Consider the following 14,757-nt stretch of genomic DNA (forward strand, 5'->3'; position numbering starts at 1 on the left):
CAATGCCTGTTGTAGTGTGGTGGTTTGACCCTTAATCAGAGGATGAGGCTGTCCCGCAATTTAGAATTAAACAGACTGCAGAGCCTATTCTGGTATTTCTCATTTGTACTTTTATTACATCATACAAATAGGAAGCTGCTTTTGGAGTGCACCCTTTTAAGCCTGTTGCCAAACGAAGTCTTTCTGACTCATTTGTTCTTGTCCTATTTACACTGGCTGTAGCTGCTTAGGAGCATTTTGAAAATGTTTTGTCACTTTGCATGGCTTACCTGGCCTTTGACTTGAACTCAACTTGCACAAAGCTGGCTTTTCCTAGGGTGTAGGTATAAATAATACCAGGGTCTTGCCTAAATATGTGACTTTTAGAAGTGTGGTAGCCTTGGCTTGGCTGTACATCTTCTCCCCCTGCCCCCACCCTTTTAAGAAGTGGGTCATGGGTGACTGATGTCGCCTTAGTCAGTGACCGGGGGGAGTCCCCCACGGTCAATCTTGCTGGGGGGGGTCCCCTGTGGCCAACTGCTGCAGCCGCTTCTGGGAGCGCTATGGCTGTCCCACTCCTCAGCTGGCACTTGCAGTGGGGGCACAGGCACTCCAGCCTGCGCCACAGCCCCCCCCTCCACAAAGCAGTGAGCATGGCCTGTCAGGGGGTGCATGTGCATCCACTATGCATTGCCACCAAAGTGGGTGATACTCACCCGGAGATTTATAGAAGGTGTCAGTTGCTGGAGACCACAGACGTTTCTGAAACTCTCTAGCCTAGTATGTACTGGGTCTCACTTACTACTGCTTGTGATTGTTTGTCCAGACAATAACCACTTGCACTAGTTGACTTAATTGAAAACAAGCTAGAGAGGCTTGCAGTGCCTTTAATGTACCTGCTCAAGCCTGAAGTACTGACATTCTCCCGAGGTAAACACTTTAAATTGACAATCAATGCATTCCCTTCCTTAGCATTACTTCCTATCAATCACAAGTGCTTGTTCATTGCTGCTACTGAGCTAGCAGCTGAAATGAGTCCAACTTAAGTATTTCAGAATGCCCTTAATGTTGTTATGAATGGGCTGGTATAGTTATTGTGCTAATTGCTTCATTTTGTCATAGAAAGTGATATTGGTAAAGAGGAATTTTTACAGGCTGCTGAAGTGCGGAATGTGTGCTGAAAATTGTGATCAAACCTTCTTCCTCCAGCGGTTGGGGGAAGATGCATTTTCCTACTTGAAGAAGGATACCACTGTTGTGGGATGTGGGAATGGGACCAAACTATCCTAGCTTTGCCACTGACTTCCTGTACACTCATGGGCTAGTTACATATTTCTTTCCTTTCTTTGGCTCTCTGCTCATAATCTGGAGATAATGATACTACTGTATCGGTTAAGATACACTCATTAATATGCAGGCAGGTCAGGCACAGTGGTGATGGAGAGACTCAGTGTCTCAGTAGAGGAAGTAAGTGGGAAGGCACTGGGTGGTTGTGTAAGGAATAAAGGTTTAAAGTTTCATAGTTTCATAGTAGCTAGAGTCGGAAGGGACCTAGGTAGATCATCTAGTCCGACCCCCTGCCTTAGCAGGAAAGAGCACCGGGGTCAGATGACCCCGGCAAGGTGCTCTTTGCCTTAACCAGTAGATTTGGCCCTTGGAGGTTAAATGGAAAAAGCAAATATTGAATCTCTAGTTGATTCAATATGTCACCCTAGCCACCCTGTGGCATTAACCTTTCTCTAAGGCAGAGGTTCTTAACCTGGGGTCCACGGACCCCCAAGGGGTCTGTGGATAGATTTCAGGGGGTCCGTGAACTTGGATGGGAAAAAAATTACATCTTTATTTTCACTAACCTCTATGTGTTTTATTTTATGCATTTAAAAACATTATTCTGAGAAGGGGTCCATAGGCTTCACCAGACTGCCAAAGGGGTCCATGGCACAAAAAAGGTTAAGAACCCCTGCTCTAACGGGATACATTAGCCCTCCTGGAAAGAAGTTCATGAGATTAGGGGGCATGATAGGACAAGGACACAGAAGAAATTCTGGACAGGGGGCTGTAATCTTGTCACATTTCACAAACAGCAATGCTGAACCTGCTGGGGCACTTAGTTGAGATGAAGGCAATGTTGGCAGTTGAATAGGGGTCCTGTTCTGAGGTAGCACTGAACCAGTTACACAGCAGAGGGTTCGGAGGCATTGTGCTGTTAAAGAAGGTAGAGGTGCACTGATGTCAGTTGCCTATCGGATCGGCACCAATAGGGAAATTTACATTATCAACTTTTTTGTAGTTGATAATGCTTTCCAATAATTATGCCTTTTGGCCAAGGCCCTGGATGCCTGGGTTCCCTCTTGCCCATGGGGCTGGGGCCCCCCAGACGCCTGGGTTCCCTCAGGAAATGGTGGGTTTTCCCTTGCAGGTAGGCAGCATTTTAGTTTCTGGGGCAAAGGTAGCAGGGAGGCACAGTGCCACAGTGGGCAGCCCACATCCGCTTTCACCTTGCTCCGCTGTGCTCTGGCTGTGGCAGGAAGAGGGGGCAGGGAGAAGAGGTGGGCATGTGTCATCCTACCCTCAGCCCAACCGGTCCATTCAGCCTCCCCCACAGGGCATGGGGACTTGCCTTACTCCTGGCAGTAGCAGCACCAGGAGGGGAAGGATCCCTTCCCCCTGCTGGAGTCCAGCTCCTGGGAACTGGAGCCCAGCTGAGGGGGAGGAGTGGTGTGGAATAGTCCCATGGCCCTGCCCTAGGCAGAGGAAGGGAAGTAGGAAGCCTGGCCCAGAGACCACGCAACCCTGGGCAGCCAGGCAGGCTTGCACCTTCCCCCTCTGCCCTGCTGGGCAGGCTCAGGCACTTTTACATGTGCTCCAGGGGTAGTGGGGGGCAGCACTTCAATTACAGCGGCTCTAAGAGCCACTCTAATTAAAGTGCCGCAGTTTCTCATGTATCAGTGTCCCCGTGCTTAGCTTATTCGCTGAGCTTCAGTTCAAGCACCCCCACCACCATTTTTAAGCACTGAGATGCTGATGCACGTGATGCAGGAGGCTGCTGGAATGCACCAAAAAAATGGTTTATGTCAGTATAAGATATCAGTATCAGCCAAGAAAATCTTTATCGGTACACCCCTAAAAGGACATTATCTTTCAGATAGTTTGATATCAAAGATACTGACTACTGGGGTCGATGTTAGCTCCAATCTTGACCAGACAACTTTTGAGTAACTGTAGTCTTCATGCCTGAAGTGTTCCCCCTGTGGTTTCAGCTCAGTAGCATCTCCTTTCTCCTCCCCTGAATAGCTCTTTAATGCTGTGAAGTGTTAAACAGATATCACACTCCACTCCACAGTTGGCTGGCTTTTGATGGCAAATTATACTATTCTTGTGACAGTCACAGTTTACCAAAAAATGTCTATTTTGAGAGAGAACTGCCAGGACCTTACAGTAGAGGCATTCAGCTGTCCCAGTGGGTCTGCTTGGGGGCAGTCATGCTTTGTTGGTGCTGGTATTCCAATCTTCTAATGCTTTAGTATCGGCTTGTGCAGCATCTCCAGCCCCACTTGATACACCTTCACTCAGCATTTATGGAGGGGAAGCTGAGGCAGTGAGCAGTATGGTGACATGGAATGAGTAAAGAGGAGCCAACAGCATTTGGGAACATAGACCCAGGTCACCCAGGGTTTAACTACAACCTCCAGCCATGCTGGGTCCAACAGCTAAGAAGTGCTCCATCTCCAGAGAGTTTGATAGCTAATAGGGTATCACTCATTTTGTTTTCAAGCCGCGTGCTGCTTCCAGGTGACAGCCTTATTCCATGCATAGAAATCGTATCTGTTTAATCCAAGTTTCATTACTTTTGAAAACCCTAGAGGGGAAGGAGCCCTAGTACAGTGAGGAGGGGTAGAAACCATCCTGAAAACCTCCATGATGTGCATACCCAAAGCACAGCCTGGAATACAGAGCCAGGTTCCTAGCCCAGCTGCGGAAAGCTGTTGGTTTGCAAGACTTGTCCTTACCAGCATGTGATGCAGAATATTAAATAAACTAAAAATATGCTTTTGAAGTTTAGTATAGCCAGGCACACATGAGAACCTAACCCTCCCCCCAGTAACTTACCGTTCCCTGACTGTTGACGTAAATCGCACGCCAGGAGATGACAGATGCAGCTAAGGGCATATCGTCCAGCCTTGGCTCTCTGCACACATGAGCCTACTGCCTGAGCTCAGGTTTTGTCTTTAGGTAGAGTATCAGGCTAGCAGTGGCTGTCAAGTGCCTGTAGGATTCCAAGACCCCTACCTGTCAAACAAAATGACCCCCCCCCCCCCAAAAAAAAAAAAAAGAGTCCTCACTTGCGGTTTCTGACAACCAGAGCAGTAGGCTTTGCCACAGAATAAACCATGACCTTGTGCCAGCAGAGGTGAACTATTCTGTATAAGAAAGATCTCATTGTAATTGTATGGTTATACCATGCCCCACTGCAAAACTAAATCTAAAATTAATTTTCAATGCAGCCTAGGTACTTCCACCTTCAGAATCAGTAGGTTGTGTAATGAGAGCTGTAGGAAAGGACATTCTAGGGCATATGAATATGTGCTTTCGACCTTAGTTCTTGTTCTAGTGTGGTTTGGGTTTGCTTTGTTTTAAATCAGTAGATGTCTAAGAAAATAGCTGCCTGCTGTGCATGTTGCTTATCCCTTCCTAGAGTACCAGTTGCCAGCTATCAAATGGTTTAGCTGTAGCAAGACACCAACTTAGCAGAGCAAGCAAATGTGGCAGAGTGCTACCTCCAGAGGTGTGCATCTCTCCCTAATTTTTCCTCAAGAGTGCCAAAGGGCTGCATTTAAACAAGATGCAAGTGTTTGGTGCAGGATTTAGCAGGGTGAGACCTTTTCATTTTTGGAACAGCACAAGAAAATCCAGCTGAGCAAATTTTGGTGTCTTTGTTTTTGCAAAAACTTTTCTGGTCTTGTGTTTGATGGGTTTTAAAAAGAAGTAAGTTTTTCTTCCCTCAACCAAGGTAACAGATGGAAAACCAACTTTAAAGCAGGATAATGCTAGTCTGGCTCACTCTTAAAAGACGTTGAAGCAGAAAGTGTCAGAATGTCCATAATTACAACCTGCACACAGGAACCCTTCTCTGAAGGGTGAACCATATCCAGATCACTAAGAATGGCACACTTCTGTGCATAGAACTAGAGGATCTATTGATGATGAATAGATATTTGCATCAAACAAAAGTGCCTTTAGATAAAGTTTTGGGGAGATAGTTGAGCAGTGCAGGGCACAAAGGATTTTGACATTAGTTGATGAATTTTCCTTCAGTTTCCAGTATCAACCACCCTTTGAAAGGAGCCAGAATGATCAGGGATAAACTTGTGCTAAAAATAGTTGAGAGCTTTTCACAATGTTCCTCTTTGGGAATAGCATCAGCTCCTTAAGATACCTGCAGGCAACACAGACAGCCATTTTAAATCATTCAAATGGCACAAGTAATTTATCAGATTCTATTGATTTCTATAATACAATTATGGCTTAAACCAATAAAAGATAAATAGTCTCCACGTCAACTCCATTTCGAGTTGAAAGAGCATAGAACAGTGTGTTGTAGTAGATAATAGATGCTACGGGGGTGGACGTGGGCATCAAGGAAGACATAGTAGCACTAGTTACTGTATTTTCTTGCATATAGCCTGCACACTGATATAACCCGCAACAGTGTATAACCCATGGAAAACCGTATTGTCAGAAAATGGTCCATGTATAAACTGCACCCATGTATTCCCCATACCTAATAGTGTCAGTGCCGGGGACGATTTTAAGCCTATTAAGCCTGAGAGGTGCTGGCCCTGGCTACGGGTGCTCGCTGCCAACGTGCGGGGATCGGGCTCTTACTGCCCGCCTGGAGCCGCCCCCCGAGATATGGCCGCAAGTGCGGCTGCCCTATTGGAGCTCAGGCACTGGGCGGCCCCTGCCAGGCCCTGCTGCATGGTGGCGGAGGAGCACAGTTGCACACGGGGCTCCCGCATGTGGCGGGAGGGAGGCAGCACAGGCTCTGCTGCTGGAGCTGGATAAAAGTGGTGCTAATTGCTGCAGGGGAGGGGAAGGGGTGAGGAGCTGCAAGTGGGCAGGGGAGAATGCCGGGGCTCACCGCCGCCAGGGCTCGCTGCCACCGTGACATCAGCCCGCAGCCAAGGACGGACAGGCACAGCGCAGTTTTAATTTTCATTAAAGACTGTTCTAAAGACTCTGCATAGCCCGCATTCTTGTATAGCCGGCAGCCATCTGTCATGTTTGTAAAAATTATATAGCCTGCAGAGTATATGCGTGAAAATACAGTAATTTTCATTTAAACAGCAAAGGGTGGGTGAACTGGGCCATTGGCCCTAGAAACACGTATTAGGCACCTAAGTGCAATCCTATTCCACCCTACTAGAATCTGTTAAAACCAGTTGATGCAAAACATAGGCACTGAGTATATAGGGGCCTAAGGGCCCTGGCCCCCCTGCGAAGAGGGCTGTCAGGGCCTAAACCAGAGGAAAATTATGTAATATTGCAATATTATTTTATGGTGTAATAAATAGATTCAGTTACATTGAGCACACTAGATGTGAAGTGACATGCTCAGAAATGATGACTGAGGCCTGAGCTATTACCAGGGATCCAGGTTTTCCACTCACTGGAAAAATGCAGATTTTTTCTTTTAACAGAGAAAAAAGCTGGAACCAGCAGGTTTCCTGCTAGGGGATGCTTGGGGCTGGTGGGGAGGGAGATTGGAAGCAGGGTCACCAAGTACATGTGCATGTCCATGCACATGCACACCTGGCAGCCAAGCAGTGGTGGAGAGCAGCTCCCTCCAGGTAAGTCTGTGGGGTTGGAGGGCACAAGCAGTCCATTGGGCCAGTGACAGGGGAGCACAGGGAGTGCACTGGGGGGAGAGCAGGTGAGCATAGGTGAAACAGTAGAGAGGGCGGGGGGGGAGGTAGGGATGTACCCCCTGTGATTTCTGCGCCCACGGTGGGGTTTGGGGCAGCAGCTGGGTGGACCAGCATCTGGCAGGAGCCACCTCCATGGCCTAGCAGGCGAGACCTGGTGCAGGAGGGAGTGCTGTATCACTGTGGCTCCCCAGGCTCGAGACACAGCAGTAGTGGAGGTGCAGACTTGTTTCTCTGCTGCTGCCAGGCAGGGAGGGGATGCTTCACCTTGGCTGCCATGATGGTGCAGTGCTCCCTTCCACACACCGATTCCCACCTGCTGGGCTATGGAGGTGGCTCCTGCCTGAAGCTGGTCCAGCCCTGCTGCAGCCCTCTGTCCCATCGTGTCCCCCCCAAGCATCACCTGTGTCCACAGCCCCCCTTTCTCTGCACATCCACCCTGTTCCCCCCACACTGGAGGGCTGGGGGCACATGTCCATCATCTTAGGCTTCCCCCCAGCAAAAATAAAAGTTGGCACCTCTGATGCAGAAGGTGGGCAGGTCTTTCTCCCTGCTGCTTTTTGTGACTTAGTCTTAAGATAGCAGTGTGTTACCATAGGCATATACTTTTCAGGGACTTCAGCAGGGTGGGATAGGGTCACATTTAGGTGCCTAACAGGTGGTATAGGACTTGGCCCTTTGTCTTCATTAGACTTCTTTCCTGTACATAGAGCTTCTAAATAAGACCCATTTCATATTCTGCGTGGTTCATGTCACTGATGAAAGACAGCACTAGGAGCATCAAAGATTAAACACCTGAAGGGATCTTGGAAGCCTGATCCAAGAAAACCAGTTTTTTTGGTTGTTTTGAAAACTTATGCTATGGTGCATGTATGACTCCTTTCATTTGTAAGTAACTGTAGTGCTCAGGAAAGGAGCTGAAACGCCCATGAGAACTCACCCCAGAATGGGCAGAATTTCCATATCCCCCATGTGCCAGCCTCTTTCTCAGAGATAGGAGAGAAATGCTATCTCTGTACCCATATGTTTTGGCTCTCCTACAGAGGCTGCAGTTCCATTTCATCTTGCTTTTCAGGGTAGGTTTTGAGGGGGTCCTCACCCACTAACACTGCACTGAGACTACTAGATCCTCCTCTCAGAATTGCCAAACTGCCATTAGAAAATAATGAATTTGTCACTGAAACTGATCTGGCACTGGTGAAACTTCAGGTGGCAGCTCTCATCTTTGGACAACTTCAGTGAGCCTCAGTGATTGGGAGGGAGGAGGGGGAGTGTTACTGTTTTTGGTTTGCATCTGTGCTCTGATAGACCTTTCCAAAAGACCCTTGACTTTGGACCTTTGGGCCTTTGACTAGCTGGGTCCAAAAGACCCAGCTAGTCAAAGGGTGTGTCTACACATGCATATTAATACAATGCAATAAACTCTAGCACTTATTGTGCTAAAGGGTGCCAATGGCACCAGGGTGCCAAAGGGTCAGCTTGCTAGACTGGGCCTGCTCTGACCTAGCTCAGTATGCTGCAGAGGGGCTGGCTGGGCCACAAGGGTGCTCCAGTGCAGGACTAGCTGGCAGGCAGCCCCCCACTGAAGTACCTTTGTGCCCCAGCTAGTCGCATCAGTGTCTACGTATGCGCTGCTGTGGAGTTAATTAGGTTACTTCAGCATAATAGCCCTGCATGTGTAGATGCCAAGACATTTACTGCAGAGCTAATTAGTCTACTCTGCAGTAAATGTCTCTTGTAGATGCACCCAAAGGGACATGCACAGTAATGCATTCAGTAAGGCATGTTGTTAAGCATACAGGGCATACCACAGCATAGTGTTGAGCTGGAGTCTTAGCAAAGATTACCTCTCTCTCATGCTTCTCCTTTCCAAAAGCTGATTGCAAAGGTCATCTTCAAGGTTGCAAGTGATGCCATTAGTGAATTGATGCAGCTTGCTGGGAAGGCAGCTGCAGTGCTTGCTATTCTGTCAAAAGAAAATGGTGCTCCAGCCCATGTTAACTGGCAAGACCCATAGAGCAGAGGTTCCCAATCTGTGGTACGTGTACCATCAGTGGTATGCAGACAGCCTGTCAGTGATGCATGTTAACAGATTTATTATAGTTACTTTATATGACAAAAAATTGCTGGTGGTACTTAAGGTTGTATTGTTTTAAATTGGTGGTGTGCAATCTGTCAGGAGTTTGGGAACTGCTGCTATAGAGTATAGCAGGGCAGATTATGCCGTAAGCTTCAGCAGAGTTGAGAGGGAGGTCAGCAGGTACCTTTACATAACACTCTTGAACTGCTGGAACAAGGTTAGCATATCAGTTGGGCATAGGGGGGTCATTGGTTCTGTTTTATACTAGACCATCCCTTTGTCCCCTGTCCATTCCTGAATGAGGGACAGACTGCAAAAAGTCCTGTTTTTCAGTTTATTGTTGGATATACATGTCAATTATTTGTCCTCACAATTCTTTGTCTGAGCCTGGCGGTTGGGCAGTGCACAACCAGGAGGAGCAGGTTCCAAGCCAGCCATGGCAGGGGGGGTTGGAAGATTTCACAAGCTGGTTGCCATGAACGCCATGTGACCCTGGCAGCTGGGGAGGCATGGTGACTGCCCGCAGGTGGTGGCAGAGTCAGTGGCAGGGATGTGGTCGCGATGAGCAGGCAGCTGTGGCAGTGTCAGTGATGGGGCAGGGGGATGGTCAGTGCTGACCAGTGGTCAGCAACCACCCGCAAAGACCACTGGCAGCAGCGGCCAGCAGCAATCGGAGACTGCCTGCAGACGCCACGGGTTGTGTCGGTGGAGGGGTGGCAAGCAGCAACCGCCCACAGGCACTGCTGGTAGCGTTGACAGTACTTTTTGCAGGGGGTGCACCATCAAGCTCAGGGGTGCACGTGCACCTGTGCGCACCCCCTCTGTTGCCGGTGCTGGTTGCTATGTGCCTATGCGAGGAGCCATGGCTGCAGTGAACATGCAGGTGCAGTGAGAGGCGAGATACTATTGCATGCCTAAACTCTCTGAACTTGAGTTGGGTGTGTGCAGGTGGGCCCAGGGCCAGACAGTTGGTCTCTACATACACTCTCCTGCACAGCCTCAGCGCAAGGTAATGGATTTGGGAGCAGGCAGGTGGAGAACTGTATTCGTATCTGCTGGAATGCAGGTGGGACTTGGGAGGAGGCTCTTGTCACTGTCTTTGAACCCACAGAGCAGCACAGTAGGTCCCTGAGGTATCCTGCTGCAGAGGGCAGGGAAGCTTTGGGCAGAGGGGCCTTCAGGCTCCTGGGTGGTTGTGCCAGCTCATTAAGCCATTATTTCTCCCCTGGGACAGGCAAACCTATCTGTCTTCAGGGGAAGGAAGGGAAGGTCCCACTAGGCAGCTGGCTGCACTGCCACAGGCATCTCATACCCCCTGACCCCACTCAGCTAGCTCTGACCAGAACGTGGCCAAGGCAGATTCCCGGGTGCGCACTGTCGGTGCTGAATACTGATGGGGAGAGGTGAGGTCCCTGTGCAGTGTGTGCCTCTGGCTCCCAAGCACAGAGCTGGGCTGGAGTGACACCAGATCCAGTGAGGGGAGGGAGTGCTCGAGCCTCACTCCTGCTCTGCCCCATTCTCTCAAGGCTGGACTGTCTGGAGAGAAAGGCAGGGCTGTGGGATATGTGAAACCACGATGCAGGGGGGCCAAGGCTGGCTGCTGGCTGACCTGCAGAGGTTCACCAACTTGCTGCTGATCCTGGCACTTACTCTCCCTCATGTCACAGGGCACCACACAGTTCATCAGCCCTGGGGTTCATAGATGAAATAGTAGTCTGGGGTGGTCCTGCCCCTTGATGCTGATTGGCCTTGGGGTTCAGTGGTCCCACCCCCCACTGCTGATTGGCTAAGGAGGCAGTGCCCCCACACCCCTCACCACTGATTGGCTGAGAGGGCCAGTGGTCCTGCCCCCTCACCAAGGGGATGTCATAGTTTCATAGTTGTTAGTGGGCTGGAAAGAACCTTACAGATAGGATTACCATATTTCCAGGTCCAAAAAAGAGGACATGGGGGGAAGGAGTGGGGGGACAGGAGGGAAACGACATGCTGGTGCCCTGCTCATTCTGTTGCCCTTCACTGACAAGCCACAGCACCCCCAGCCCTGCTGCTGCCCCTCACTCCCAACCCACTGACCCCAGCCCTGCCAGTGCACCTCACTCCCAAGAAAACAGTACCCTGCCCCTCCCGCTGGTACCCCACACTCCCAACCTGCAGCCCCTGGTGCTGCCAGTGCCCCGCACACTCAATCCACAGTTGTGCAGCTCCCTGCCCCCCCAACCCTGCTAGTGCCCCACACTCCCGATCCACAGCCTCCTACACCCCCAGCTCTGCCAGTGCCCCTTGCTTCCGACCCTCTGTGCTCTCTCCTGCCTCGGATCACCCTCCGCCTGCTCCAACCAGCAGAGCAAAGCAAAATCATGAACTCAGCTCCCAATTGTGCACATGCAGCACTAGGTATTTTGGGAACTATAGTTCTACCTAGCGTCAGCCATGTTGAAAATGGACTTGGGGAGGAAATCCTGAACATTTTGCTTGCATTTAAAAAACCCACCTGGACGCAGCACAGAGCATCAAAAAAAGAGAACATGTCCAGGAAAACCCGGAAGTATGGTAACCCTATTACAGGACATCAGGCCCAGCTCCCCTGCACTTGGGCAGGAAAGACTGCTGGGATCAGATGACCCCAGCAAGGTGGGCATTAAGATGCTTTTTGAAGATTGCCAATGTAGGTGACTGTACCACCTCTGGGGAGAGCCTGTTCCAAATCCTCAGTGCTTGACTTGTCAAGAAGTTTTTCCTTATGTCTATTCTGAAGCAATCTTCAGTCAGCTTGTGTCCATTATTTCTTGACCTCCCCTGTGGGGCCTTGGTGAATAGTTGCTCCCCCAGGCCCTGATGTACTCATAGGCTGCCACCAAGTCCCCTCCGAGTCTTCCCTTCTCCAGGCTGAACAGTCCCAAGTCTTTCAGTCTCTCCTTGCATAACCTGGTCTCTAGGCCTCTAATCATGCGCATGGCCCTCTTTTGGACTGTCTTGAGCTTCTCCGTATTCTTTCTGAAGTGCGGCATCTAGAACTGGATACATTACTCCAGCTGTGGTCTCACAAAGGCCGAGTAGAGCGGGAGGATGACATCCTTAGCCTTGCTCAAGGTGCCTCAGGGGATGCATGCCAATATTTGATAAGCTCTGCTAGCTACAGCATCACATTGGTGGCTCACGTTCATTTTGTTGTCTATCACAACACTCAGGTCTCATTCAGTTGTGGTGCTGACAAGTGTAGCACTGCCAAGACCGTTAGTATGTTATGGATTATTTTTTCTCCAGATGGAGCACTTTACATTTCTCTGTATTAAATGACATCAGGTTGATGTCTGTCCACCTCACAAACCTGTCCAGGTCAGCCTGTATTACCAGCCTGTCCTCAAGCATGACCACACACCCCCATAGTTTAGTGTTGTCAACAAACTTTGCCAGTTTGCTTTTACTACCCAAATCCAAATCATTGATGAATCCGGATGCCCTGTATTCTGGTCATCAGTAGCCACCCTAATTGGGCATGTGTTTCTAGATCCATGACTAGAGAAAGGAAGAGCTTCCCAGTTCCTGTTGCAAGGTGCTGCTGTTGTATAGCAACAACAGCTAGCTCTGAAAACGAGTGACTCTTGCTGTAGAACAAATGCTGCAGTTCATAACAGAAACCAGAGATAGAAAGGATCTTTGGTCAGAAAGACCAGTTCTCTGCCACACCATGTCAGCTACTGTACCTCTGGCTGGAGCACTGTTGAGTCTAATATTAAATACTCCAAGCACTGCAAAAATAAACTTCCCTCAGGAGTTTACTGTATTGCCTAAAAGACCTTGCTGTCAAGTTTTCTGATGCATTTAGCCTAAATTTTCCCCATTTAATCCTCGTACTCTCTTCAGTTCTGCCTAATTGTGCCACCCGAAGCAGTTCTATTTTCCTTCTTGCTGGCTACTCCCTTCGAAAATTTATGCATGAATTATTCCCACCCTTGTAGTGTTAATTTAACCGTTTTAAGTCAGTTTTGTTTCTCTACAAGGCTATGAGTTTGTTTCCATTCCAGTGGTAATGGGCTGCCAAGAACTGAATGTAATATAGTTCTATCTACCTCTGAGCTTTCCCACCTGCAAACATGACGCCAGCAATCAAAGTGCATGACAACTAATTATTATGTGCAACCATTTGCACTGTGATGTGGGTTGCACCATAATTTACAGGTTGATCATGGCTTTTAACTTATCCCTCCTCTCTAAAGGGTGTTTTTTTTCTCACTGTGTGAATTAAATATAAACCTATTTTTAAAAAGACAGCTAAGAAAAAAATTGTCACATTCAACCTTATGTTATTCCACTCTTTGGAAACAACCCAGCTTCTCAGATCATTTTCAGTGGTTTGGAAAGCTGACCTCATTTCATTAACACTCTACTTTGCATGTGTTTTCAAATCAGCTGAGCTGGGTGTTCAGATTTCCCAATTATTTCTCTTCTGCATTATATTTATCAACAGCTGTTTTTACAGGGATTCATTTTATTTCCAAACACAGAGCAGGCACCTTTTTTTTTTCTCCTCCCCCCACCCCAGGACATTTGGTTTTCCAGACAGAATCCAGATATATTTTAATTGCTAAATTGGACCAGCTGTGAGATCTCTGTTCACCAATAGGCACAGTGGCTGGATTTATATTGCAATTGGAGGACTTAGAGGCTAGGATTTTCAGAGGCCTCAAACCTAAACTCCTACTGAAATTTAAGGCTGTTCACAAGAGCTCAGTCAGTGTTTATAGCAAGGGCATTTATAGTTTTTCCTGTCAATACTATCCATGCTGTACCTGGGTTTGGTTTTCTGCACTAGAAGGATTGCTTATAACTGCCACTCTGCTCCAGGGACCCATAATCAGGTTGCAGTATGGTGTGGGCAGGGAGCAGGCAAGGTAGAAATAGAAGGCTAGTGTGACAGTCCCTAAATGTTTTGATGTGGCAGTACATTTTCCTAGGTCTCTGTTTTGCTCGCATCATAAACTTCAGCAAGGGGAAAATTCAAGGTTTGTGGGCAAAAACAAGTTAGGAGTATGTTGAATGCTTTGTAGTTTGTGGTAGGAGGCAATCCATGGCATCTCTCCAGCTGGTAGCTTATGATCCTGTGGATTAAACATTTTACGTATTGATTTCCCTGTCTCAGATGCTGTAAAGCAGATCCTGCTCTCCAGCCCAACACAGAGCTATTGACTCAGGTTCTGCCATAGTGATGTTTTCACATCTCTCCTTCTGGTAAAGACATCAAACTCACTGGATCCTTGCATGTTGTGAAGAGAAAAGGGAGAGGATGCCTGTGACTGGAAATTACAGAGAATCAAGAAAGTGTTTAGACTGAGAAAGCAGAAAGAAGGGCATCTGCATAAACAAGTGATGGAACAGCAAGGAGCTGAAGGGGTGAAGAAGATCAGGAGGCTAGAGAATCCAAAAATTGATAGGTTGGTTGGTAATGGCCAGACTGCAAGAGAGAGGAAGAAACATATGGGCTGAAGATCTGAGATGACAGAGTAGCTGTGTGCAGCCAGAACAGATGAGCTTACAGAGGAGGTGAAAGGAAAAAAGTGTTGGGAAAGGAGAAAGAAACAAGAAATAAAAGGAGAATGAGGGCACTTGCTGCCATCCCCTGCAATGTGACTGGCATTTTATGCTTCTGAAGAAAGCCCAGTGAAATAGCTATGGGAGGAGAGCGTGTGGCTGATACTGAAGGGGAGATAACAGAGGGCTAGATGTGATCCCTGTCTACCTCCTGTGTGATGTTTGAGACTCAGCATCTTCTTC

At 48.4% G+C, this 14,757-nt stretch overlaps 1 protein-coding gene across 4 annotated transcripts in view; it reads left to right on the plus strand.

Annotated features, from left to right (window-relative positions):
- The window catches only part of AP2B1 (adaptor related protein complex 2 subunit beta 1), a 139,748-nt gene that overhangs the window by 103,554 nt on the left and 21,437 nt on the right, over window positions 1-14,757 (plus strand). The gene's annotated exons all lie outside the window — the stretch shown is intronic.

This window comes from Crocodylus siamensis, chromosome 13 (assembly GCF_052110815.1).
Source record: "Crocodylus siamensis isolate JL-2025a chromosome 13, ASM5211081v1, whole genome shotgun sequence".
Taxonomy (NCBI): domain Eukaryota; kingdom Metazoa; phylum Chordata; order Crocodylia; family Crocodylidae; genus Crocodylus; species Crocodylus siamensis.